General features: G+C 44.3%; 1 pseudogene; it reads right to left on the minus strand.

Annotated features, from left to right (window-relative positions):
• Window positions 1-7,387, minus strand: part of LOC137335347 (cadherin-like protein 26) — a 43,022-nt pseudogene extending 35,635 nt beyond the window's left edge.
• Window positions 7,388-26,139: the final 18,752 nt, after the last annotated feature.

Raw genomic sequence — 26,139 nt, forward strand, 5'->3', positions numbered from 1 at the left:
AGGGTCCAGTGGATGTGTGTAGAGGTCTTAGGGGTTAGTAGTGGACCAGTGGATCCAGCATAACAGCAGAGGAGCCTGGATCAGTGGGAGTGAAACCCATGAACCAAACACATGCGGGTAAATTTTAACCCACGAACGGGTGAGTTGGGGACGGGTGGGAAAGTAAAAATTGTAAAAAAGTAGAACTCAATCCCAGCTTGCTTCCAACCCTCCCACTTCTGCTTTTAACAGAGGCGGGTCGAGGGACAGGCAACCAACTCGCTCTCAGGTGGAGGGTCAGTCAGTAAAATCTTTTAAGAAGGCTGTGGGCCTCCATTTGAATAAATTTTTATTTTTAACTTTTGGAGGCTGGGATTCCCATCACGTGAAGTGAGAAGGCCCGGATCAATGGGCGAGTGCCTTTATTGCACTGCTTATGGGCCAGGAGGAGCAGGAATGTTTCCTCCAGGCCCAACAAGCCTACCTGCCGCGATCCCACACACGCAATCGACCGACCCTCCACCCCAATGACCGAGCCCCCCATGATCTCCGACCCCCCCATGTTCGACCCACCTGATGTTTAATACCCCCCCACACAATCTCTGATCCCCACGTCCAAACTCCCCACGATCTTCAAACCCCCACGAGCTCCAACCCCCCTGTCAAACAACCTTTCTGGCACTGAAAATTAACTTTAACAAGTGTGGAGTCTCATTCCTTCAAATTTTAATTGTTGTTGGACATTTAACAAAAAGTTAAAAATTGAAATACATTCTTTTTCACTTTTTCTTTCTGCCTCTTTATTCAATCTTTCTTACCCTCTCTTTATTTTACTTTCTGTACCTGATTTGACATCGAATTCACTATTCTAACTTACACTTCATGGTTCAGTCTTTGCGTGGCTTCAATCTGATTGGTTAAGGGGGTAGACAGTTGCATGCCATGTTCACACAGCTCCCAGATGCCCTGTAGAGGGTGCCGTTCTTTTGGTTGTCTCATTTACAGGAAGTTGCCATGCTAAAGCTCGTAGAAAGTCTATAGGCGAGTGCAAGTCTAATGAACGGTGGGTGCCGCTTGTTCGCCGCTCACAGCAAAATCCAACCCATTGTGTTGGCAGAGCGTTGATGAAGAAAGTTTTTGTCAGAGTACAAAACTATCCTGTTGGCTCTTTACTAATGTTAAAAATGTAAGTGTGGACCAGTGCACAATCTGGGATCTTTTTAATGACCTTGCCAATACATTGATCTCACTCAAATTGGCAACCTCCAACTGAAGTTATATTAGGACTGATTTTCCTGTGGCTTTTGAGCCTGGGCACTAGTCATGTGCTGTACATTTACAGTGTGCTGCATCTCACCTCACCAGACTTGGTCACGTCTGGATTTGTGGGGTTGGGTCAATTAAATGGGCAAGTGCTTTCCCAATGCAGATTGGAAGGCCTAGTGCCTGAAAGATGCCACTACTGCAGGCCAGAGGGGCTGAGGATTGTGGTTCCACTACTGCTGCCCCAGCTGAAACCAGCTATTACTGCAGGGGACCAGTAATCAAACTGCGCTGACAGTGTATGGGTGTTGGATTTGACACCAATTTGGTTGCAAATAATCTTTATTGAGTTCAACTGAGTCTTGACACACAGTCTTAAGCAATAGTCATACAGAGAAATAAATGCTATTACCCATTTTCGCTTTGGATAGAGAACATAACCTTCATCGATTCTTTCGTTCTTGTCTCTCTCTATGAATTGTGAAGGAAAGCTTAAGATTTTTGTAGGGCTCTAATCATTATACAGGTGAGGACAAAGCTTTTTCTTGCTAAATGTCATTCATAACCTGAAGAATTCACTGAATGAGCAACTTGCCCATTTTATTAATTATAGCTACAGTACGGCTACAAGCTATTTATAAGTGAAAAGAAAGCAAAAACCTTAATCATATGAGATGAAACCAAATCCTAACCCTACGTATATACATATAAGATTAGGGTATATCTTACAGTTTCCTTTTTTGAGGGTGAAGAAATCACTTTCTGATTCCTCACTTCTGATTCAACAACCCCACCATTTTTAATTGTTCATACTGGTGTTGATGCTTCTCACTAGCCTTCGAACCCACCAAACATTAATCAACAATGTTACGATTGCTGGCATCTGGACAATGAGGATCACATGAGACAACAAACCTCACCCAAGGTGTTTCTCCTGCATTGTACACACTTTACCACCAGGAACGAGCTCCTAACAGTCGTATCCCTCTTTTGGCCTCCTCATTGTTTTGTTGCATTTTTACCAGATGTCTTTGAGAGGTAGCCCCTTTAGCTATTACACTCTGCAGACTAAAAGACAAAGGGGGTATTGGGTGTCCAAATGTTACAATTGCTTTTAAGGCTTCTACATGAAGGGCACCCCTCACCTATATCTTGGTAATGTTGTGTTTTGCAACCGGGACTGGAAAAACCTGATGGTTCTGTAGCCCAAATGTATGAGAAGGCATAGCACATCCATTTCTTGTCGGTAGCAGGCACTCTCTTCCACCATGGTAAAACGTGGTTGTTCAGGCAGTATAACAATACTCCCTTTTTCCTTTATGTTCAATATTCGTCCCCTCCTATAAGGAGGTTATCCGCATATCACCTAACGGTGATTTGTCTGCAAAAGTATATCCACATGATTTGATGTCCTAGTATGACTAGCTTCACACGCTCAGCTATCTCCTGGTCTAAAACATGAATCCAAGCTCACTTCCGTCCAGTTATCCCCTTTTGTTAAGTATGGTGGGGAATTAAGGTACTTGTTCTATAGCCTGAATCTTATACAGCTGTTGTCCAGTTTGGTTCCCAAACCATGGTACCTTAATAAGGACTCCAAATGACCCACTGGTGGATGTACAGTTACAGGGTACTTCTACAATATGGACCTGAGTGAATCGTCGAATCATACAAAGGTTCTCTTCTCCGGCATCCACTTTCGTAATTGCCCGTCAGATATCCAGTTGGGTAATTTCTCATTTATTAGGTCTTCTAGTCCCTGATTTACCATATTCTCCCAGTGTGAAAAATATAAGGCATACATAACCGCACGGGAGGCATTTGAGGCTATCATGTTTTGGTTGTTGATTATTTTATTAACCTTGTCCTTAGTCGCATCTACCCCATTTACTATTTCCCTAAATGAGATTATCCCTTCCATTCCTTCTTTAATTAAGCCCTTATTGTTTTTGTTCATACTGGAGAGTAACCCTTTCAGCTGATCAGTTAATTTGCTTTGATCATAATATTGATTTTCTATATCTAATCGGTTCCACACGGCCCCAGCAGCAACTCCTTCTGCCACCAATCCATAATGAACCTTCTCTGGTGAGTGTGCTGAAGCATTATATTCTCTTTTTGCCTCCCAATATCTCTCAGCAGTATGTTTATGGAACCAATCCTACCCTTGTTTAAGCACTACTTGAGCTCAGTCTACATAATGATTATCACACAGCCCCTGAAGTAATGCCATATTTGTTAAATCAATTACAATCGGTAAAATTTCATATTGCACATTTGAGTACACCACTTGATGTGTGACCTGAGCCATCAGTCCGTTATTGGGTCTCTGTGTAAAGTAGGCCCCATCAAACACCATTTCCTGAGCTAAAGGGTCTTGGGTTTGAGGATCTTGTAGGACCTGGACAGATATTGACTCATGTGTCCATCCTGGGTGACAAACATTGCGGTTGTACATAACCCGATTCCAGCGCTTTGCTGCTGCCACGCACTGGTACTTGCCTTCATGTCTTTTGTGAACATAAGTGAAATGTAATTGCCACAGTGGCTCGATGGTACCTGGCGTGCCAATAACATAAGGTATCCCTGGGGGGGATACCCTGTACATGATTTGTCTATCCTTCTTACCTCCCAACCCAATGGCATTTATTGAAGCTTCTGATGGAAAGTAGCCGTCACCTTTAACAGCGCTCCACCAATGTCTCCAGACAATAATGGAACTGGGCGTATCCCTTGGCAACTATGTAATGTTGACTGGCAATTGTATTCTGCATTCTAGGATCAATAATGAGTCATCTTGTAAAATCACATTTTGGTTTATGGTTTCATCAGTAGAGATGCGATACTGTGCCCGAATTTGCTCATTATCATAGTTTCCAAGTATAAGTCCAAATGTTACACACGCAATTAGTAAACGTAGTATCAGCATCATGATAGTCTTTACATCTGTAAATCAAGCATTGTATCTAGATTACTTATCAGACCAATTTCTGATCACCCTTCACAGCCTTCAGCTGTTTAATGTGATGCCACCTAGCACTTTTACATTTCTTTTTATCCATGTGTTGAATAAAGTACACAGCTGGACTCGCTTTTCCACAATTGGAAAAGGTCCTCACCATTTAGGTGCAAACACATGATCCTTTTTTTCCATAGTCTAACACCATGACGGTGTCACCAACTTCATATTTAAAAGGTCTAAGCTTTTTATCGAAATACTTCTTAATTTGATTTTTTGATTTCCCAATCTTTTGGGCCGCATATTGATTGGTTGTCTGAACATGGTCAATCATATTAACCAACCACGTGTTTCCAAATGCTCCCTGCAGCAATAGTGTTGCTGCTGGTAGCAAAAGATGTCCTGGGGTACACATTACTCGCCCAATCATTACTTGATAGGGTGACATTCTTGCAGTGGAGTGTGGGGTAGAACGTATAGCCATTAAATACATTGCAGCATAGTTGCCCATTGTTTCGGGTGATCTGCACAAAATCTTTTAAGCTTCGTTTTCAAAGTCCTGTTTCCTCTTTCAACCACCCCTGATGACTGAGGATGATGGGATACATGCAATTTTTGCGTAATTCCTTTTGCTTTCTGTAATTCTGTAAAAAATGTTCCCCGTGAAATGTGAACCTTGATCACTATCCACCTGTAGTATGGTTCTCACCTGCAGATCACCTCACTCAGTAGCAAGCTTGCTGCAGTGAGTGCCGTGTAAGCTCTGCATGGGAATGCCTCCATCCACTTGGTGAATTTGTCAATAATCACTAAGCAATGTTGGTCACCAGCATTGGACCTGTGCAGAGGTCCAATAAAATCAATTTGGAGGTGACGGACCTTCGGGGGGCAGGGCAGATCGAAGAAAAGCATGGTTGGTGTGTAAAGAGGGATTATGTTGCAGGCAAGCTAAACAGCGCTAGCGGCGTATTTTAATATCCTGTTTCATATCAGGCCACCAGGCAACCTTACTCGCTTCTTGATAAATTACCTCGGCCGAAAAATGGCCTCCTGTAAGATGAGAATGAAACATGTGAAAGAAATCCTCGGCAAACTGTGGGGGCACACACACAGTAAATATTGGGCTATCAGGCAGTTTCAAGGGGCCAATCTGTCCCTAGCACCTCAGTATTCTTAGCCCACTGAATAGGCTGAGGCAGTGGTTTGCCGGAGGTAAAGTTCAAATAAGGATGCTAAATCCAACTCCTGTGGTGCTGTCTTAGCCAAGGTGAGAATGCTGACCTGGGGAGGTTCCCAAGGCTGGCCTATTCCAGCTGCCTCTTTAGCTGCCCTATCAGCCAGTGAGTTTCCCTGTGAATGTTTACTACCTGTCTTAGTATGTGACTTCATTTTACCAATGTGGCACGGGGCCTGACTGGATTTGAGCGCATGACTTAAGGAAATCAATAGTGATGCATGTATTAAAGTTTTCCTGTCGGATGTTTTAAAATCATTTTTACAGTATAGTGGGAGGGGCAGCACAGTGTTAACAGCGTAGGCACTATCTGACCAGCTATTGACGGGCCGTTGGGAACTAATTCGGCATACCGAGCTGAATGAGAGGCACACTTGAACTGGCTGACGTCTTAGGAGTACAAACAGTGGATCCAGTCATGGGTGTTCCATCTTGGTCTTCACCATCTGGCAGTGGTTCCTCCAGTACGGGGCACGTTTCAAACTCAAACAGGGGCAGGGACACTGGTGAGTTTCTCCTGGATAAAGTAAAAGTTGAGGTAGCAAAGTAGTTTCCTTTGGGGTGATGTCCAAATCACGCTCCATTCGTAACAAAGGCCAATGGTTCAGCCTCGCAGAGGAAACCAGAGTGTCGCATCAGGAGATTCAAGGGTGTATGAGGGGAGTGGATAATCAGCTACTGCAGACCAGCGATAGAGGTAAAAGAGAACCTTCACCACACGGACTGCAGCGGTTCAAGAAGGCAGCTCACCACCACCTTCTCAAGGGCAATTAGGAATGGGCAATAAATACTGGCCTTGCCAGCGATGCCCACATCCCATGAATGAATAAAAAAAATTGTTGAACTGCCCAAAACGTGGCTAGTAAAGTCGCACACAGGCATTATATGTCTACTCCACCTTGGTGAGAATCCATGAGGCAAATGCAATGGGAAGTAATTTTTTCTGAACTTCTTGGCATGAAACGGCAGCCAAGCTTTGATCAGTAGCAGCGACTTTGAGATGGAATGCTTTCTTTGGAATGTGTGAGATAAGGCAAGTAGCTTCCATCACTGCAGCTTTTAATTGTTCGATTGCCTTAGTTTGTGCTTCTGTCCAGTTATCTTTAAGTTCTTTATCCTGGAGTTTCATCAAGTCATCCAGTGGTCTGGCGAGCTTGGCAAATTGTGGAATAAACGATTGCTGGTAGCCCACAACCCCAAAAAAGTTCACAAAGCTGTCCTAGAAGCAGGCAGGGGCAGTCTCTGGATCACATCTACTTTACGTTGATTGGGGCTGCGTCCTTCATCCAAGATGTTAATACCGAGAAAAGCAACTTCAGGTTACAGGACATTTGCCTTTCGAGGGTTAATTTTAAGACCAGCATCTGTCAGCAGCTGCAGCAGTTCCTGAAGCAGTTGTATATGTTCGTCACCGGTTTCAGTGGCAAGAAGCTGATCATCGACACACTGTAACAAACAATCTGGACCTGAAAAGTTACTGACTGCTGCAACCATTCTCTTATGAAAAATAGTGAGAGAATTATGAAACCCCTGTGGTAGGCAAGCCCGGGTATACTGTTGATCCCCAAAAGTAAAAGCAAATTTATATTGGTCCTCTCTCTTTACAGGATGACTGAAGAACCCGTTGGAGATATCGAGTGTCGAGAACCATTAGGCTTTCCTTGGTAACGTGGAGGATCTCTCACCACCGGGGAGCAGGCTGGGGTCACCAGATTTAACTTCCGATAATCGATCGTGAGACACCAGCTCCCATCTGGTTTCTTAACAGGCCAAATGGGCGAATTGGTCATGAAAGTGCGCTACCGTATAATACCCTGCTGTGACAGCGCCTCAGCCGTAGACTGCAATGCAGGATAGCTCTCAGCTGGAAAAGGGTACTGCTTAACTTTAACATGTGTCAGCCCATTAACTACTTCCTCTTCCTTCAGACGCCCACAGTCGTGCTTGTGCATAGCAAACGCTGCATTGTACTGTTAATAGCACCTGTATATCTGGATCTGGATGTGAGGGTAAGGGATATAGGCTCAGGTCTCTTAATCGCAAACACGGCGTGCGCGTTTGACACAACCTGGTCGGAGAGGGCCCCTTGGTGAAACTATAGTACATTGTTTGTATAATCAACAATGATACCACAACGCAAGATACCTTCACAATTCATCATTTTCATCATTAAGGGATAGTCAAAATGACCTGTATCTGGCCAAAGTCAAAATGTGCCACCTTACCTTCATGCACCTGGCCCATAGATCCCTCAAAAGTAGTTAAAGAAATAAGCTTCCCTGTCATCGCAGGGTGGCGTTCAGGGTATGGGGTATGTATGATTGAAGCAGCCGATCCGGTATCAACATATTCTGCCGTTGGCTTCCTTTAATAATGACAGGGACAACTGGACGGTTACTATGATCACACCAGAACCCCCCCACCCCCCGGCATCTGGGAGGCCACACTTCATCATTGCATGGCGTCCGTCCCCTCCTTGCAATCAGGAGGAGCGGATGATTGTACAGTGGCCACAGTTTTGCCATTGTTATTCACCTGTTGAGCTGTCATTAGAGCAATTAGCTATCCCAATTGTTGCTCCATGGGGCTGACTATAGTTGATTCCATTAGCGTAGGTCCATTTTTACGTCTCAGATTGTGGTTGTCGAAGCAGTGGCTATGACAGTCCCATGGAGGGTGCCCAAATTTCTGGCACCGGTAGCGCCGGTAGTTACAAGCATTGTTTCCAAATTTAGGTTGGGTCCCTGAATTATTCAACAACCGATGTGGTCCTTCACGGAGCCCCATGCCTGAGAGGCAATTTCAATAATATTAATTCAGGGGGTATTTTTACTAACTGACACCCCTATGTTGTCTTCACGAGTGGGTGCAGTTGAGACAAAAACATCTATTTGAAGAGGGCTTGGTGCCTTGGAGTGTGGGCTACCCCAGGGAGGAGTCCTGGTAGGCTGAATCAATTCATACAAAACGAACAGCCGGGGTTTGCGAATGTGTGGGGGTGGTATTCTTGACCCTGAATAGTCCGTTCACATTGATGAATTATATTTTATTGATCCATTCCCAGTAACTGCATAATGTCATGGCTTCTGCCAGTGTAATGGTCGGAAGGTGGATGCCAGGATTGAGGGAGGAACGCAGCCCTGGTTCACAAGCAGCCCTCAGCACCATCTTATATTCCTCATCGCTCAATCCCCCGTGCACCCGCCGAAAGGCCGCACAGCGCCACGATACATCAACCAGATTATCTACATCCCTTATTATCCCTGTCTCCCTTATCAGCGCCTTAATGTCTTGCGCCGACAAGGGTTTATTGTCGGAGGAGGTACTAGTGACTTGGAGTGGTGGTAACAATATAGGACACTGGTAGCACTTTCTCAGGTCCCCCTCAACATAATCGGGTTTACAGTAGCACGCAGCCCTTCGGTCCAAATCATCCCAATTTACATCATTGTCACCGTACCCATCTCTTCCATTTAGACCCTCGCCATAAGTGACAGCAGAGACCAGAGCTCCCTGTCTATTTAACTTTCCCTGAAATTCATAAATTTTTAATTTACATTGTGTGTGAACCGTTAATTTCATTGGTTGGGTCATAAGCTCACGCAAGGCTCCTCTAGCATTTTCTGACTCCTGTTTCAATCTCCTGTTCTCTGTAAAATATCCTGTTCCTGTATTGCCTGCTGACTCTCTAACCCTTGGGCTGTAGTGGTAATAGCTGCAAGTTGTGACTGAGCCAGCATGACCGATACATCATCCAACCATTGTTGAAGTGTCGCCTCATTCTGCGCTTTCTCTTTTAACACATCACTTACTCTAATTTTGCTTATCTGAACACAAAAGTGAGCTGCGTATATTAACAAACGCCTCACTGCTTTTAATTTAATCTTTTCCTCAGTCACCAACCCCTCCATGTGGGTCATTGCCGTCTCATACAGCTGCATGTGTCATTACGGTGACCAACACCTCACTACTGGCTACGTCAGTTAACTTCTTTTGAATCGCTTCCTTGATAGTCGCTGTGGTTATTCGTACTACTGGAGGGATAACCCCACGTGCCCGCCAAAACAGTTTCCTGCCTTTACGGACTGGGTTTAGTTCCTTGTCCATCCTAGGCACTCAATCTCCCTCAAGTCAGGTTATCGCTTGTCAAGTCCCTTTGTGGTGGCTACTTTGTCAAGTTCTTGGCCTCGACACTAATTTGGTTGCAAATAATCTTCATTGAGTTCAACCGAGTCTTAACACACTCAATGGGCTGGAAATTGTTTTAAAAGGAACGGCTGAGCTCATCAGCGCTCACCGTTGTTAGTGGCCAAATGAAAGAGCAAGTTCTGGCATCTGCACATGATTGGTCGAGGGGAGAGATTGATCCTCTCGCTTTTTCCATGGATCCTAGCTTCGCTGCCAAATCATTTAAAGGTAGCCGGTACCTGTTATTTGCTAAAAATAACAGTCAATTGACTGCACAGAGATTGAACAGAGATCAGACATCGCACACGTAAAACACAGATGCAGGTCCCATCCATATGTTGACAAACTGTTGAGTTATGTGAAAACATTGAATAAAGGTTGCGCACTACTAAATCCCACATCCTCTGATCTGCATGCCAGATCTTAGCAATCTGCCGGTCCGAATTGGTACTAGGCCTGCGAGAGTGCGTGCACCAATGTTCTCTGCTAATGCACTGGAGGCCTTGGTGCAAGAGGTGGAGAGAAGGAGGGGCATCCTATATCCGTCGGGGGGTGGGGGGGGGGCGCGGGCAAGAGGCCCTCCAGACATAAGCTCAAAAGACAGTGGGAGGCAAAAGGAGCCTGCCTTTAAGGGATTGGGGTTCCCCTGCTGGTGAGAAGTGTGAATGTCCTTGAATCCTTGTGTCAACGCTGATTTGGAAGGCTGCTTTCAGGTGAGTACTGAGGCTGGGTTTATCGTGGATCGTGATACCCGCACCAGGTTTCCGGCTCTATCAATTTAAGCCCCATAACCTTCATTGATTCTTTCGTTCTTATCCCTCTCTGTGAATTGTGAAGGAAAGCTTAAGATTTTTATAGGGTTCTCGTCATGCACAACCATCCCTCAAAAGGAGTTGTTTTTCAGTTTCCTAACTGATCTGTTGATCGTTGTCTTGTTTGTTTGTGATATAGGATATCCTCTTATCTGGGAGACCACCGACCCCTTATTCAGCATTCCTTGCTAACAAAAGACCTGATGACAAATCTTTTGCTTGTTAAATGGTGATGGGGAAGCTTTTGGAAACGATAATCCGGGACAAAATTAATAGTCACTTGGACAAGTGTGGATTAATAAGGGAAAGCCAGCACGGATTTATTAAAAGCAAATTGTGTTTAACTAACTTGATTGAGTTTTTTGATGAGGTAACAGAAAAGCTTGATGAGGGCAACACGGTTGATGTGGTGTATATGGACTTTCAAAAGGCATTTGATAAAGTGCCACATAATAGGCTTGTCAGCAAAATTGAAGTCCATGGAATAAAAGGGGCAGTGGTTGTTTCTCGGACTGGAGGAAGGTATACAGTGGTGTTCCCCAAGGGTTGCTTCTAGGACCACTGCTTTTTTTAATATATATTAATGACTTGGACTTGGGTCTACAGGGCACAATTTCAAAATTTGCAGATGACATAGAACTTGGAAGTGTAGTAAACAGTGAGGAGGATAGTGATAGACTTCAAGAGGATATGGACAGGCTGGTGGAATGGGCGGACACATGGCAGATGAAATTTAACAGAGAGAAGTGCGAAGTGATACATTTTGGCAGGGAGAATGAGGAGAGGCAATATAAGTCAAATGGTACAATTCTAAAGGGGGTGCAGGAACAGAGAGGCGTGGGGGTATATATGCACAAATCTTTGAAGGTGGCAGGACAGGTTGAGAAAGCAGTTAAAAAAGCATACGGAATCCTGGGCTTTATAAATAGAGGCATAGAGTACAAAAGCAAGGAAGTTATGTTGAACCTTTATAAAACACTGGTTCGGCCACAACTGGAGTATTGTGTTCAGTTCTGGGCACCGCACTTTAGGAAGGATATGAAGGCCTTAGAGAGGTTACAGAAAAGATTTATTAGAATGGTTCCAGGGATGAGGGACTTCAGTTACGTGGATAGACTGGAGAAGCTGGAGTTGTTCTCCTTAGAGCAGAGACAGGTAAGAGGAGATTTGATAGAAGCGTTCAAAATCATGAAGGGTTTAGCTAAAATAAATAAAGAGAAACTGTTCCCATTGGCGGAAGTGTCAAGAACCTGAGGACACAGATTTAAGGTGATTGGCAAAAGAACCAAAGGCGACATGAGGAAAAAGTTTTTTATGCAGCGAGTAGTTATGATCTGGAATACGCTGCTTGAAAGGGTGGAGGAAGCAAATTCTATCCTGGCTTTCAAAAGGGAATTGGATAAATACTTGAAGGGAAAAAATTTGCAGGGCTACGGGGAAAGAGCGGGGGAATGGGACTAACTGAATTGCTCTTACAAAGAGCTGGCACGGGCTCGAGGGGACGAATGGCTTCCTTCTGTGCTGTAACCATTCTATGATTCTATGATTCTATGTCATCCATACCCTAAAGAATTCTGGGAATGAGCAACTTGACCATTTTAATCTAGCTACAGTACAAGTTTACAAGCTATTTATAAGTGAAAAGAAAGCAAAAACTTTAATCATGTGAGATTACACCAAATCCTAATCCTACATATACATGTATAAAAGAATAGGGAATCTTATAACAGGCTGATGAAAATTGGGGCCAATTGTGTAAGCCAAGATTTTTAAGAGGCACCCTAGTCATTAAAAAATGCTTGGCAAAGGATTTTTGTTTGCAAACATACAATGGAATGATGGAACTTGAATCTCAACACTCTTCCACATCACCTTTTATACATTTCCAATGAAACAAAAATAAGCCCAGCTCTTTCTTCTTTCTTTACAAACAAAAAATGTTTGCCAAATCATTTTTAACATAAAGATGCTGGCCATATACCAAAGCCTCAGGTGCTTGATGACTCAAATAAAGATCCATTGCAAGAAAAGCCTCAAAAATGTGTAATACAAACATTCTCAGCCTAGCAAAGAAAGCAGAGTGCCAGTTTAAACTAGTTCCTTTTCAAAGGTGATAGTTTTATTGGCACATAAAAACAATGTTAAAATATGGATCCTCCTTATTCCTGTCACAATAAAACATTTTAACCACTCAAGCTCTGGGTGGCTCAGTTGGTTAAAGGAAGAAGTAGTTGAGTCATACAGATTAGAAGGTCCCAAGTTTGATCACTGGTCCATGCAGAGTTAGTCTCAGCTGGGGCAGCAATAGGGAGATTGCAATTGGCCTCAGTGTCCCTGTGTTACATGTGAAGGGATTCGCAAATTTTCACATGTTCCCCCCACCCCGAAGATTTATTGGAGTTATTAAAGAAACCCTGGTGTGACTGTTTTAAAAAATCTAAGGTCTCTCAAAATGGCTGCAGTCAGACACATGGCCGAGGACCGGCAGATTTGAAATTGCATTCTCAACAACTCAGCAGGCTTCGTGTTTCAGACAGGTTTCTTTAAACAATGCAGCTGCATTCTAGCCCTGAGGCAAGCTATCAACATGGCCGGCCAACACATCAAAATTCGAGCAGGAAGTGATCGCAGGACAAAAGGTGAACCATCAAGGTACATTCGGAACAATGGTAAAGCAATTAGCGAACAGATCGATACAGGAACCGGCCATTATGTAAATGGGCCAGAAATTAGGTCCTTTGTCTTAAAGCAGTTATGGAACTCAGAAATACAGGAATTGGCCATTAATGTAAATGGGCCAGAGATGGGGTCCTTTGTTTCGTGCTTAAATCAAACAATGAAGCAAGCTGATGAGGTATGAAAAAAACCTGTTACCAAGAGGGTATAACTGGGGCTGCCCAGTATCTCTTTTTCTCTTTCTCTTCGCCTCCTGGCTCGGGGTCCTGCTGTCTGCTAGCAACTAAGAAGGAAGCCATCCAGTAAACCTCGCAACCACATGTTGACGGCAGCAGCAGGGCATCAGAGCCCAGGCCTTTTCATCTGTTTTCACCGGTAAGCATTAATTTTCTGGCCGCTACAAGACAACCTAACATAAGTGTAAGGGTGGGGATTAAAGGGGATATTGCTAAACTTGTGATTTTAGAATTTTCCCTCGATGTGTCCGTTTCTTCCAACCCGTTAAGCGTAAGACTGTATTACATCCATAGCGATTTCTTTTTATCTTCTGCATTATACTGTTTACTTTGTAGTTTTAGTTTTCTTATTAATAAACATTGGTTTTCCTTGTACCAATCCACTGGTCTGTTTGTCTGTCTTTGTTACCACTCGATAAGTCCTCAGCTCAGAATCAGGAAGGGGTAAGCGATTCGCAACCGCACTGCGGGCAGGGCAGCTCAGGAAAACATAACTGGCTGACCTATTATAAGCCCGAGAAACAGTAAAAAAGAAACCCCTTACAGAAATGGCGAGCCAGGTAGGAGCTGAGGCGAAAGTGTGTAACAAGACAGACAGTGGTGCGGAGGAGGAATCCGCAATGGAGATAAGGTTGTCTGCCTATGTGTGCGGCAAGGTAAATAGCGCGAAAAAGTGGGTGGGTGATATGCTAAAGGCCGAGTGTCCCATAGATGCAGCCGTCCAGTGGACAGCAAGTAAACAGTATAAGAAAAGTATTGAGAAGACGGTCTGGCTCTTGTGTTTTAAAAAGCAGGTCTTAGTTCTAGACCGTGCTGTAGCAGCGCGAGCAGCCAAGATTAAACAGTTGACCCTAGAGCTGCAGGAAAAGACAGCAGCTGAAGAGCAAGGGGTAGCAGCGCTCCAGGCAATAAACCAAGAAAGGGCATAGATGGCAAGGGACCACCAGGCAAAGGTAGAGCGCCTGGAATACCAGATCGCTGAGCTCAAAAGTAGCGCTAGAGGTCGAATGGAACACCTGGAATACCAGGTCAGAGAGGCGAGAGGCAGTGAGGTTAGGTTAATGGATAAGATCCACAGCCTCACGCAAGAATTAAAAGAGCAGGAGGAGAAAGTAGGCGAGGTAAAGGCAGCATATAAGCTGGCCTGTGCCCAGGGGTTTGAAGACGCAGATCATCGCCCCTGCAGGCAAGAAATAGAACGTTTGGGCATGGCCTTAGCGAGGGCGAAGGGCATGGTATGCCTCCTTAGCCCGAAGGCGGGCCAGTCGGATTTTACCGGCAACCCAAACAGGGAAGTCCCACAGGCAGCTCCCAGAACGACACTGGTTAGGGAACCAGAGGCTTCACGGCCATCACCCATAGCCCCGAGTTTTCAGGAGGTCTGGCAGCAAGGGGGGGGTTGAGGATGAAGCATTAGGGGAGACCCAGCAATTCCTGGTAGATAGACCAGGACCGGGACCAGTGTACCCCCTCCGACAACGGAGGTACGGCCCGCCCGCCGATGGCGAGGACCTAGGGGCCATCCAGAACCAGTTTGTAGTGCCGCATGGCACCCCACAGCTCAGGGCCATGGTTAGCCATATCCCTAAGCTTACAGTGGAGGGAGACCCCTCTCTACACTTCCGTGAGATAGAGCAGGCAGCGTGCGTTAATGACTGCGATGAAGCAGAACAAGCAAAAATGCTGCTGTTTTCTCTGGGGGGTGACCTCCTCCAAACCTTATCAGATGAGTGCAAAAGGGGGCAGAAAGATTACGAGGAGTTAAGGGATGAGATATTGGAGGCCATGGGACTAAATGATGGGAGTCCGTTCGCCCGGGTGGGAAAAACGGTACAGCTCCCTGGGGAGTCCCCACAGGCTTTCGCAGACAGGCTGTGGCCAGTCTACCGGAGCGCATGCCCGGGAATGCCAGGGCGGGCATTCCTGAACAGAGATCAATTGGCCCACTGGCTCCGCTGTCTCATGACAAACTGCCTGCCCCAAATTCGAACACGAGCTGCGGCTTGGTTTGACCCCCATAACCCCCAGACCACCGAGGAAACGGTGATCCGCCAGCTCACGATAGCATTTAAAAATATCAGGGGTATCGAGACGCCCCAACCCAAGGGGAAAATCCACGAGGTTAAACCAGGGGCCCAGCATAAAAGGGAATGGCACTAGGAAGGGAATCGTCCCGCCCAGGCTAAGTTAAACTGCTTTGGGTGCGGGAAGGATGGCCACTTGCGCAAAGATTGTAAAAACCCCTGGAAGGATACCAAGGGAAAGAGTCCCAACGCCCCAGCCCAAAAGGCAGCGACGGGGGAGGCAGAGACAGGAATTGCCCCCGCTGCCATGGAGTCATTTTTTGAGGCCATGCGATCTTTTATGGCCAGCCAGGGAAGAATAGCAGCCACTACCAGTGTGGTAGCTCCCTCAGCCCCCCCTGACGATGCCCCGCTATGACTGGAGAAGAAAGCGCAGATCAGTCAGCAGGAGGTGAAATTCCTGGGCCTGACTGTCCGTGCAAGGGAAAGAGCCATAGACAAGGCTGGGAGGGAAGCGTTCCAAGAGCTACCAGTCCCCAGTACTGTGGAGGCGAAAAAGCAGGCAGCTGGGATCGAACCCGAGGTTAGAAATCCCCAGCTCCCAGCAGGTCACAGCTCACAGGCAGCACCTGCAGGAGCAGTCGCATGTATCAGGGGAGGAGTCACACAGGCCCCTGTCCAAACCATTCCCCCTCTCTTCTGGGACTCAGGTGGGGAGGAGGAGGAGCCCGAGGCAGGTAGTCCCGCCCCCGACCCAGGTTTCGAACCTGGAGAGGAAGACTCTCAGCAACAGGCAGCAGGCAGCAAGTGGTTGCCTGTCCCCAGCTCAGACTTGGGAAGGGAGGAGCCACAGGGGAAAAGTCCCCAGCCAGCGAGGACTGCGACCCACAGCAAGGGTCCGCTCGCCAGGGTAGCCCCACCAACAGCACTTCCTAGGAGGTCCCCTCGGACACCCCAGCCTAGGAAGACATGGTGGCCGGCTCCCCAGTTTAAAAGGGCTACCTCCCGCGTTAAAGTTAAGTCGAAAGACAAAGGTCCTCAGCCAGCAGTCGCGGGCTGTGAGGGACCGGAAGTAAAGCTCAGTACAGCCACGCCGCAGGGAGCAGCCTGCAGCAGTCCTGACAGAATCTGAGCTGGCCGCTCGGAGACGGGCGGCGGATGTATATAACTTTAGCAGTTAAGTTGTAGTTTTAAGTTAAGATGTATAGGTTTATTATAAGGTGTGGAACCGTAATGTAATTTTAAGATGGAACCGTTCCAGTGTTGTTTACGTGAGCCGAGGTCGAGGGACCCGCTCACACTTCACCCGAGCCAGGCAGCCTATATGGGGCCCGGCCAAATGTTGAATTTTATCAGTTTGATTTTTCAGATGGTGACAGAACCAGACTAAACACCCACGAGCTTTTGGACGGGATTGGGAGACATGTATGCACGTTCAGCACAGGATACTGGATAGCATTCACAGGTGGGAACAGTGGCCAATATCTCACTTCTGATCGATATCCAATGACTGTACATGCATGAGGTTAAAGTTCAGCTGTGATCTGTTAAGTTATCTGTTGACTTACCTGTTGACACTGTCTGTTTCAGCTCACATGTGATCAATAGGCACTTGAGTGAGCTACCAGAACTGCATGTGAAACCATAGCACAACAGGGAGAAATGGGAAAAAGCAGTTTAAACCATAGCAAAAACACTCTTTGGACACACTGGGGGAGATTTTCCTGTCCATAATAGTTAGTTCATGGGGCGTTACAGAAAAGAGAAAGGAGACCCATAATGCTGCAAGTGACGTGTATTTCCTGCAGACCAAAGGAACGGGTGCAGGAAGTTCCATTTAAAACAGGTGGGAATTTCATTATTATATGCTAATGATGTGGAGGTGTTGTTATGACAGGCCTGTGTCTTTTTGCGGTCTGTATGCTGGGCCACTTCTACAGGATGCCCAAATAAATGGGCCTCTTGGGTTGCCAGGCATTGGGGAGTACATGGAGGGTAAGTTTAAAATGCCAGAAACATGAGTAATTGAGCAATTTTGAGGCTGTTTCATGTCCATTTTTTCTCTCTCATGCCTCTTAGATTCACATAAGCTTTTGTGCTAATTGATTTTTATAAAATTCTCACCAGCACCATTGCGTAAATCAATTGATTTCCCATTGGGAATCCCCATACCCGAGGTGCTTGGAATAAGACAAGGATCATCAAAGGGATGCCAAGCAGGTTGGGCTGCACTAGTGGTGCTCTGTGTCCACCCACTGGTACCTGCATGCCTGCCTTTGCAAACAGAGGTGGCCAGACCTCACTTTGGCAGATGATTAGTGTATGTGGAGACTCCAACTCTGAGGGTAGGTTATGCAGCAGACCCAAGGGCAGAGATACTTGTGATGGTCTGACTAATTGTTATGCGAGATGGTTTTTCAGAAGCAGCTCAATCACAGGATGTCATGTTTTATGTGATACTGCATGAAAGAAGGCATGTCAAGTTAATCACCAGTCAGCAAAGTCTGATTGACAGCACCCAACACCTGCCAAGCTGCCACTAACCGCATTTGCAGCTATTGTCGGGCGGGGTGGGCGGCCATTCCTCCACCGCCTGATTAAGGCCCCTTGCTGAGGTGGAAAGTTTTGCCCATAATTTACAGCAGTAGACAAAAATCCACCCCATTACCTCTGAGGCACAAGAGTCCAAAGTGGGCAACTGAATATACTCCTTTGTGATGTTTGATTTATGAAACTGATAAAGTTAGTGTTTTTTCTCTGCTTCCTCAATTTTACTTCAAGATATATTGATAGAATCTGGCATCTAAAGTGCATCAGCAGGAGGGGACAGAAGGTACTGAAGTGGGAACTGCAAAATTTTTATTTAGATTTAAAATCATATTCCAAATTAAATCATCTACATTTATTTTTTCGATTCTGATTTCAAAGTAATATTGAATTAGCCTTTGATTCAAAAAACTGATACTCTCTAACGTCTTCCAGTGCTGATGAGTGTTTCCAGCATTTTCAGTTTTTATTACATGCTTCTATTCTACTGTGCCTGTGTACATTAGTCTCTTTCAACAATGTGTGATATACATTCTATTTGTATAACAATGCCTCCTCTATAAAAAGCCAACAGTTCCTAATATATCAAGGTAATTATACATAAACCATGTGCTTTCCAGTTTTACATATTTCTAATTCACTGAGTCACAAACAGAACACCCTCCTAAATTAAACAGCAAACTGCAGATAAATGCTAGAAATATTAGCTTCTATGCTAAACAATTTTAAATGGATTATCAATCACTCAAAGTAACTAATAACAAATAACTATTTAGCTATAATCAGTTTTTTATGATAACAACACTTCCTCAAAACTTTGACCACGAAATTCCCTGAAGTAAAACATATATCTTAATTTTTAGAATCAAGCAAACTCAAGGCTGCCTGCTTTCACTGTGATGCAGTCAAGCATGCAGTGACATTAGGAAGGGCCTCTTTAATCTAATTCAAGTATTAAATGCTGCAGGTGGAAAGAGATTGCACCCACTATTTAATAACCCATGGTGTATAGTTTGTGGGACAGTAATGTTTGATTAATCCCCTTCTTTGCTGCAGGTGATTATTCTTATTTGACAGGTGAGGCTGGTTAGGTGTCAGCCTTGGTTCAATGGTAGCATTCTCACTTCTGAGTTAGAAGGTTGTGTGTTCAAGCCCCACTCCTGAGACTTATGCATATAATTCAGGCTGATAGTTCAGTGTAGTACTGAGGGAGTGCTGCAGTGTTGGAGGTGCTGACTTCTGGATGAGATGTTAAACTGACGCCTCATCTGCCCTCTCAGGTGGATTTAAAAGATCCCATGGCACCATTCGAGGGAGGTGTCCTGGCCAATATTTATCCCTCAACCAACATCACTAAAACGATTATCTGGTCATGTATATCATTGCTGTTTCTGGGACTTTGCCGTGCGCTAATTGGCTGCTGTATTTCCCTACATTATAACAGTGGCTACACTTCAAAAAAAAGTATTTAATTAGCTGTAAAGCACTTTGGAATGTCCTGAGGTTGTGAAAGGCACTATATAAATGCAAGTCCTTTCTTTTGGGTAGAAGACATGGATTGAGCCTGCGAGTAGGAGTAAGAATAATTATTCTTTAATGGCTGGCTGTTTCCAATTACAGGCTTATATTGGGCTACCTATACTGAGCTCATCAGTCAATCTGTAGTCAACAGAAAAACAGGGCTGGGTGTGATTTGCACTGTTGCAGTGATGCATTATGTTGAGTTGCCTGGTGGTATTACTCAAGAAATGTGAATGAAACCCATTTTGGTTTCAGTGGACTTGTCAGGGTCTACTAAGTCTAACTGGAAGGCACGTATTTTATACTTTTATTCTTGATGTTGAAAGGAATAGGCTTGTAAGATGCACATCCATTTGGGTCTTTGTCTTCATTGCATAACAATGTGATTGTGGCTAATTTGAAGGATTTAGTAGGGTATATCTCAAGCACATGGTGAAGGAGAATCACTACCAGTTGTGTGTGTTTAGGGAATAACACTTTGTAGAATTCAGCAGTGTTTCACCATGTAAGAAGTGATCATTTGCTATTAAGGCTTAAAGTATGCTGAGAGCTAACTCAGAGAGAAGTATTGTTATTGTTTTGATGTATAGCGAGGTAGTCAGGTTTTTAATTACTGTTTTGCGCTGAATACTTTTCATGTACCTGTTCCATGTTAAATATATTATCTGTTGGTTTATATCCTGACTCTCGATCTCATAGAGTGTATATTAAATAACACTACTGAAGATGAGGAGAATCATGTAGCAGGACATGATACATTCTAGTATGTCGGTGTACAATACCAAAGGTACTCTGTTCAATCCCTGAGTCTCACAATCATTTACCTGGATATTAGATCCATTTATAGGAATGGTTGGTGACAGTGAATGAGAATAGAATTTCTAGCACAAAACCAAAACATGTAACAGATAGCCAGCCACCTGTAAAAGCCGAGGTGCAAATTTCATAGATTGAGGTTGCTGAGGGAGGGAGTGCATTCACCCCCACCCACTGAAGCTGGGAGCAACTGAGGGAAAACTTTCAGTACCATCAGAAGTGCCAAGATGAGTATAGGCACCATTGTATAAATGTATACTCTTCCTTCATATAAAGCATGGACCGATTGTATGCATTTTTGTCTGCTGCATGCGCAAGGAGATGACCTGTGAAGCAAGCACACAGCATTGACCTTTTTTGCAACAAACCTTCTTTCCACAGATGTGTATTTTCAGTGGTGGACAAAAGTACCATGTACATAGCCCTTCACAGTGGTGATCAATAGTGCCATGTACATAACCCTTCACAGTAGTGATCAATAGAACCATGTACATGGTCCTTTACAGTGGTGGACAGTAGTACCATGTACATAACCCTTTACAGTGATGGACAGTAATACCATGTACATAACTCTTTACAGTGATGGACAGTAGTACCACATGTGCAAGGAGATAACCTGCGAAGCAAGCACACACCTCTTCAGCAAAAGTGTGCTGGCAGAAAAGTTCTATGCAAGGTCACGTGAGAAGGCCTGGCACAGGGAGGGAGCTGGTTGGGTTGCTCAGGCATTTTATAAACATTTTCATAAACATGTGCTACTCACTACCATTGCATGAGCACCGGGAGTTGTTGAGAGCTGAAGCAGCTAACAGAGCTAGAACAGAGTTGTTAGTTTATGCAAGCTTTGCTAACAGTGATTGTGTAAATGAATAAGATGGTGAGTGAAGGAATGATAAGTGATGTGCTAACCCTTAGCTGGAGCATTCCTTCTGCTGCTGCAAGTCTCATCCCCGGACTTGGAGGGCCTGTTCCTCGAGCAGGTTCAGAGGATGCAATGTGACTGGACCTCATCCTATAGACATCCTCTCCCTCTTGTTATTTGCTGCTTTCTCCTACAAAAGCATTAGCATGCACTGATTAGCGGACGTTGACAGTGTGGAATCTCCCTAAACCCATGTGTCGGGATGATCTCCACCAGTGCAGAAATGTGCAATATGCAATTGCTGGTCCTGGAAGGAGTTTACAGTTGGTTAACCTGTGCAGCCTTTTACTGAAGGAGTAGATGCTGGGCAAGACAGGGAAGTGCACAATGCAGTAATTCACCCCCTGGAAATGCAAAAACAAAGTGAAGGAAAGCATAGGTAAGAGAGCAATTCATGATAGTAATACTTGATGCAGTGTATAAAATTTGATGATGCAGTCCCCTACCATGTGCCTCCTGACGAGGTCATTGAATTTCTTATGACGCTGCAGCCACAAACTCTGCATAATGCTTTTGCATTGCCACCTCCTGCCCCACAGTCTTGCTGACCTGATATCCATCTCAGAGCAACAGATGGTCCCTCCTGAGCTGCATGTACTGCAGCAAGATTTCTGTGGTCTCGTTATTAAAGTAGGATGCACTGTTTCTCTATACATTGTTACCAGTTATGTTTTCAGCTACACAGCTTGCTTATGCAGTCAATATTGTAAAGTTCCATTCCCTCTTTATGAATTCTTCCTTCCCTCTATTGGGCAAGAACCTAAATTCAGGCACTAGGCCCATCTGGTACTCCACCCACAATGGGCAGGCAGGTTCTAGTTGGTTGAAATCAGAAGGGTTCCAGCAGCACACTGCTCAAATTGTGCTGCGACATGCCTCTTTGGCAACAAACTGTGGAGAAACCAGTTCCTCTGGTGTCTCTAGGTAAAGGGCAAGCATAAGAAATAAAAACAAAAAATGCTGGGAACGCTTAGCATGTCAGACAGCATCTGTGGAGAGAGAAAGAGTTAATGATTCAGGTCGATAACCTTTCATCAGAACTGGAAGAAGTTAGAGATTTAATAGTTTATAAGCAAGTACAGAGCCAGGGAAAAGTGTGTGGGGGTGGGGTGGGGGTGGGGGTGGGGAGGAAAGAACAAAGGGGAAGGTCTGTGATAGGGTGGAGGGTAGGAGTGATTAAATGTCAAAAGGGATGATGGTGCAAGACAAAAGGGGGTGGTAATGGAACAATACCCTAATTGATGAACTGTTTTTATTGTTTTTAAAAAATTATTTAACTGTTATCCTGTGTGATATTGCTAGATGTGATTAAGATGTGTGGTCATTTTAACAGAACTGTTCATTCCTTCCCCCTCCCCTCACCCCTTTTCCCTGGCTCTGTACTTGCTTATAAACATTTAAATCTCTAACTTCTTCCAGTTCTGATGAAAGGTCATTGACTGAAACGTTGGAGGTGCTGCACTTTGCACAAGAAGGCAGAACCTGATACTGACACATTCCAGTACAACTACGATGATTAAACAAGCAAAATCACCACAAATGTTCAAAATTTTTAAGAACAGTATTCATGCTCTCCGATATTCTACACAGCTGCAAACATATCAATTGCACTCAACATTAACTCCTTATCCACCTCAAATTATTGAGTCCTTGCATGGGTGAGAAATTCAAAAGTGCCAATTTTTTTAGATGTGATAATCTCATGTCCAGAATTATAGAGACTTTCATATAGTTTACAATAACCAGAATTTCATTGTGGCCTAATAAAGGTCTGGTTTTCACAATTTAATAGGATAGTTTACCTCAATAACTCTAATTTAATTCAGACCAATACCTTAAACTAAACACAATCCAGAACAGATAAAATTAACAAAATGGCACGTACCTACAAAAACCTAGTAAATTACATTATCTTTCTTTTTGATCCTTCTTCAGGCGCTTTTCCAAATGACTGTATAAATACTTAATGGGCCGGAAATTGCTTTTAAAATAACGGTGAGCTTACCAGCGCTCACCGTTATTAATGGCAAAATCGAAGAGCAAGTTCCGGTGACCGCACATGCGCAGTTAAATACGAAAATCCTGAACCTGATCTCCCTGGTTCGCCGACGATCTGAAAGCTTTGCATTAAAGGGACCTCGCCGGCTGCAATCAATGGGCCAGCATCAACTTGCTCCAAAAAATACTTTTTTTACTTTGTTTTCCTGCCTCTTTTATCTCAGTCTTTTAATTTTATCCTCTCTATTTCACTTTCTCTATCGGATTTTATAGTACATTTACTAATCTTGTCTGGCACTTCCTGGTTCTTAGTCTGTGCAGTTTGTGAATGAGCTTCACTTCCTGGTTCTCACAGCGTGGCTTGCTTCAAGCTGATTGGTGGAGGGGACAGAGAGATCCTTTCCTCCTCTCACAGCTCAGAGAAGCCCGGGACCTTCTTGCAGCTCTCAATTAAAGCAAATTGACGCCCAGAAGAGTGCAAAAAAGTTTGTGGGTGAGTTTGTTACTTGCCAGTGGCGGGCAACGTGTATTCGCGCTCGGAGTAATTTCCAGCCCATTATAATTGAAGAGAAAGTTATCCTTCACAGTTAAAGGAAATCTTTGTAACATTCTTACACCAAGGGGAAAAAGAGGGCAAAGCCACAACAGTGGCACTGAAACATTCACACAGGCTTTTTCAAGAGATAGTATGCTGAAAACAAAAGAACTTCTGTATTTTGTAACTAGAAAAGAGATAGGATCTTCCTGTTTCTCCTTCTTTATTCCATCATAGAATAATTTATCCTTTTTCACTTAAACCAATTTTCAATTTCTGATATTTCCTACTTAACCCCATTCTGTACTGATTCAACGCCTTAAGCTCACGGCTCGTGTATTTCCCTCCAGTCCCTCCAAACTGTCTAACCACATTCACCATACCGCGATGTGACTTAAGCTGTTGTCTAAGTTTCTGGATTTATTTGTGGCATTTATCATGGTTACGTCCCTTTTGACTGTCCTCTCTCGCCTTTTTCGTAAAGTCAGCCTTCTAGCGGCCGCCATCAGTTCATTTATTTTAGTTTTTGTTTATTCCTATTTATATCTAAACTCCTCCGTTTCTGCCCTCTTTTCTATGGCTTTATGAATCTTGCTCACAATTTGTGTCTGCAGGTATGCCACTGAACTGTGCAACATGTCACTATGTTGTTTACCCTCTGTCTCCTTTTTATTCCTCTTTTCTTCCTTATCTTTCAACCTACCCTTCAGAACTTCAACTTCCTCTGTCAACCACCCTAACTCTTGTAGTTGAAACAACAAGACTCCCGCTTTCCAATCATCCTCTTTAATTTTCTTCTCCATTACCAATTCCATCATCTTGTCCTCAACCTCACACAAAATCTGATAGTTTTTAATCAATAAAGCAAAAGTTCCTAATTTCTCCTGGATATACCTCTTTGTTTTATCCACCAGAGTTTATTGGCTTTCCTCCTATCTTCCCACAACTATTAATCGCATCTGCCCTGGCTAAACACACTGCTTATTTTTAAAATCATGAGTCCACGCGAGGATATAATCTCTCGCCACATTAAACAAGCCATTGGTACCGTCCCTGGACAATTACACAGGTCTCTCACGACCCAAAACTCAGAATGCCAATTTTGCCCATTTAACAGGTACAACAACTTAAATACTTATACTTATACTTATACTTCATTCATAACTACACATCCTGCCCCTTGTGGCGCCAAACGTGAGCAATCTGTTAAAGATTTGGTCCCTTGCACAAAGAGACTAGAGGGTCTTTTGTTCCAAAGTATAAAGCTTTTATTAAGAAGTTACAATACAAGAGTACAATTGTAACATACTAAATAAGACTTTGAGATACAACCTGGCAAAGATGAACACCAACAAGGTTCCGAGGTGACCACTCTCAAAGGTCCTTGTGATAACACTTGAGCCGTCCCGTCTCATTCCGACAACATTCTCACATGTACGCTTTACGTCCCAGTTTATATACACACAATCACACATTAGTTATGGACCTTGAGCCCCCCGCCCCTTGGGCCAGCACATCAATCATTCTCTCTATCTTCGGACTAAGCTTACTCCTATACATTCCACAAGAAGGCAGGACCTGATACAGACTCATTCTTTAAACATTTGTTATTCACATTAATTGACTCCTTATCAGAACTGCTCAGGGTCTGTGTGTACACAAACTCCCTGTATGTTGACATGCCCATATGCTCAATGTTGTCTTTATCTTGTCTGAACAATGTTCGAAACCTGTAATGTAAGAAGCTTTCAGCATCACCTCACTCAGCCTGCCCTTCTGTATTCTGAGTATGTTTTAATATGGCCATTTCATGATCCTTAGCTACTATCCTACAATTCCTAGCTATCTTATGTTTATAAGCTTGTGCTGTTTATGCATTAAGATGCCTAACCTAAACACAAGTGAAACCTGAGACCTTCTGGTTTATATGGCCTCGTATTATACTAGATGTTGCCATCAGACAAGTCCAGCAAGTGCTTAATTCTGATTTAAATACTTAATTATTGTTTACCAGTTGAAGGAGTGGGAGGGAGGACTGATAGATTGAATTGCTTTCTGGATAGAATGGGCTCAATTTTAAAAGTAAAAAAACGGGTGGGTTGGGGGCGGGGGGCATTGAAAATTGCCACCATTTCAGACCTGTCCCCGACCCGCTTCCAACCCATCCATTTCCGGTTTTCACGGGGGCTGGACGAGGGCCGGGTGGCTAACCCAATCCCACAAGGCGAGTAGGGCCTTAAAACCTTTCAAGGAGGCTTCAGGTCTCCATTTTTAACTAATTTCCCATTTCAACCCGGGGGGGTGGGCCAGGATTCCTGGGCCTTCTGTTTTACACCTCGTGTAAGGAGGCGAGAAGTCCCGAGACTGCTGGTAAGTGCCTAGAAAGGCACAGCTTGTGTGCCCAGAGGAGCAGGAGTGCTTGCCCCAGG

Source organism: Heptranchias perlo, chromosome 19 (genome assembly GCF_035084215.1).
Source record: "Heptranchias perlo isolate sHepPer1 chromosome 19, sHepPer1.hap1, whole genome shotgun sequence".
NCBI classification, from domain to species: Eukaryota; Metazoa; Chordata; class Chondrichthyes; order Hexanchiformes; family Hexanchidae; genus Heptranchias; species Heptranchias perlo.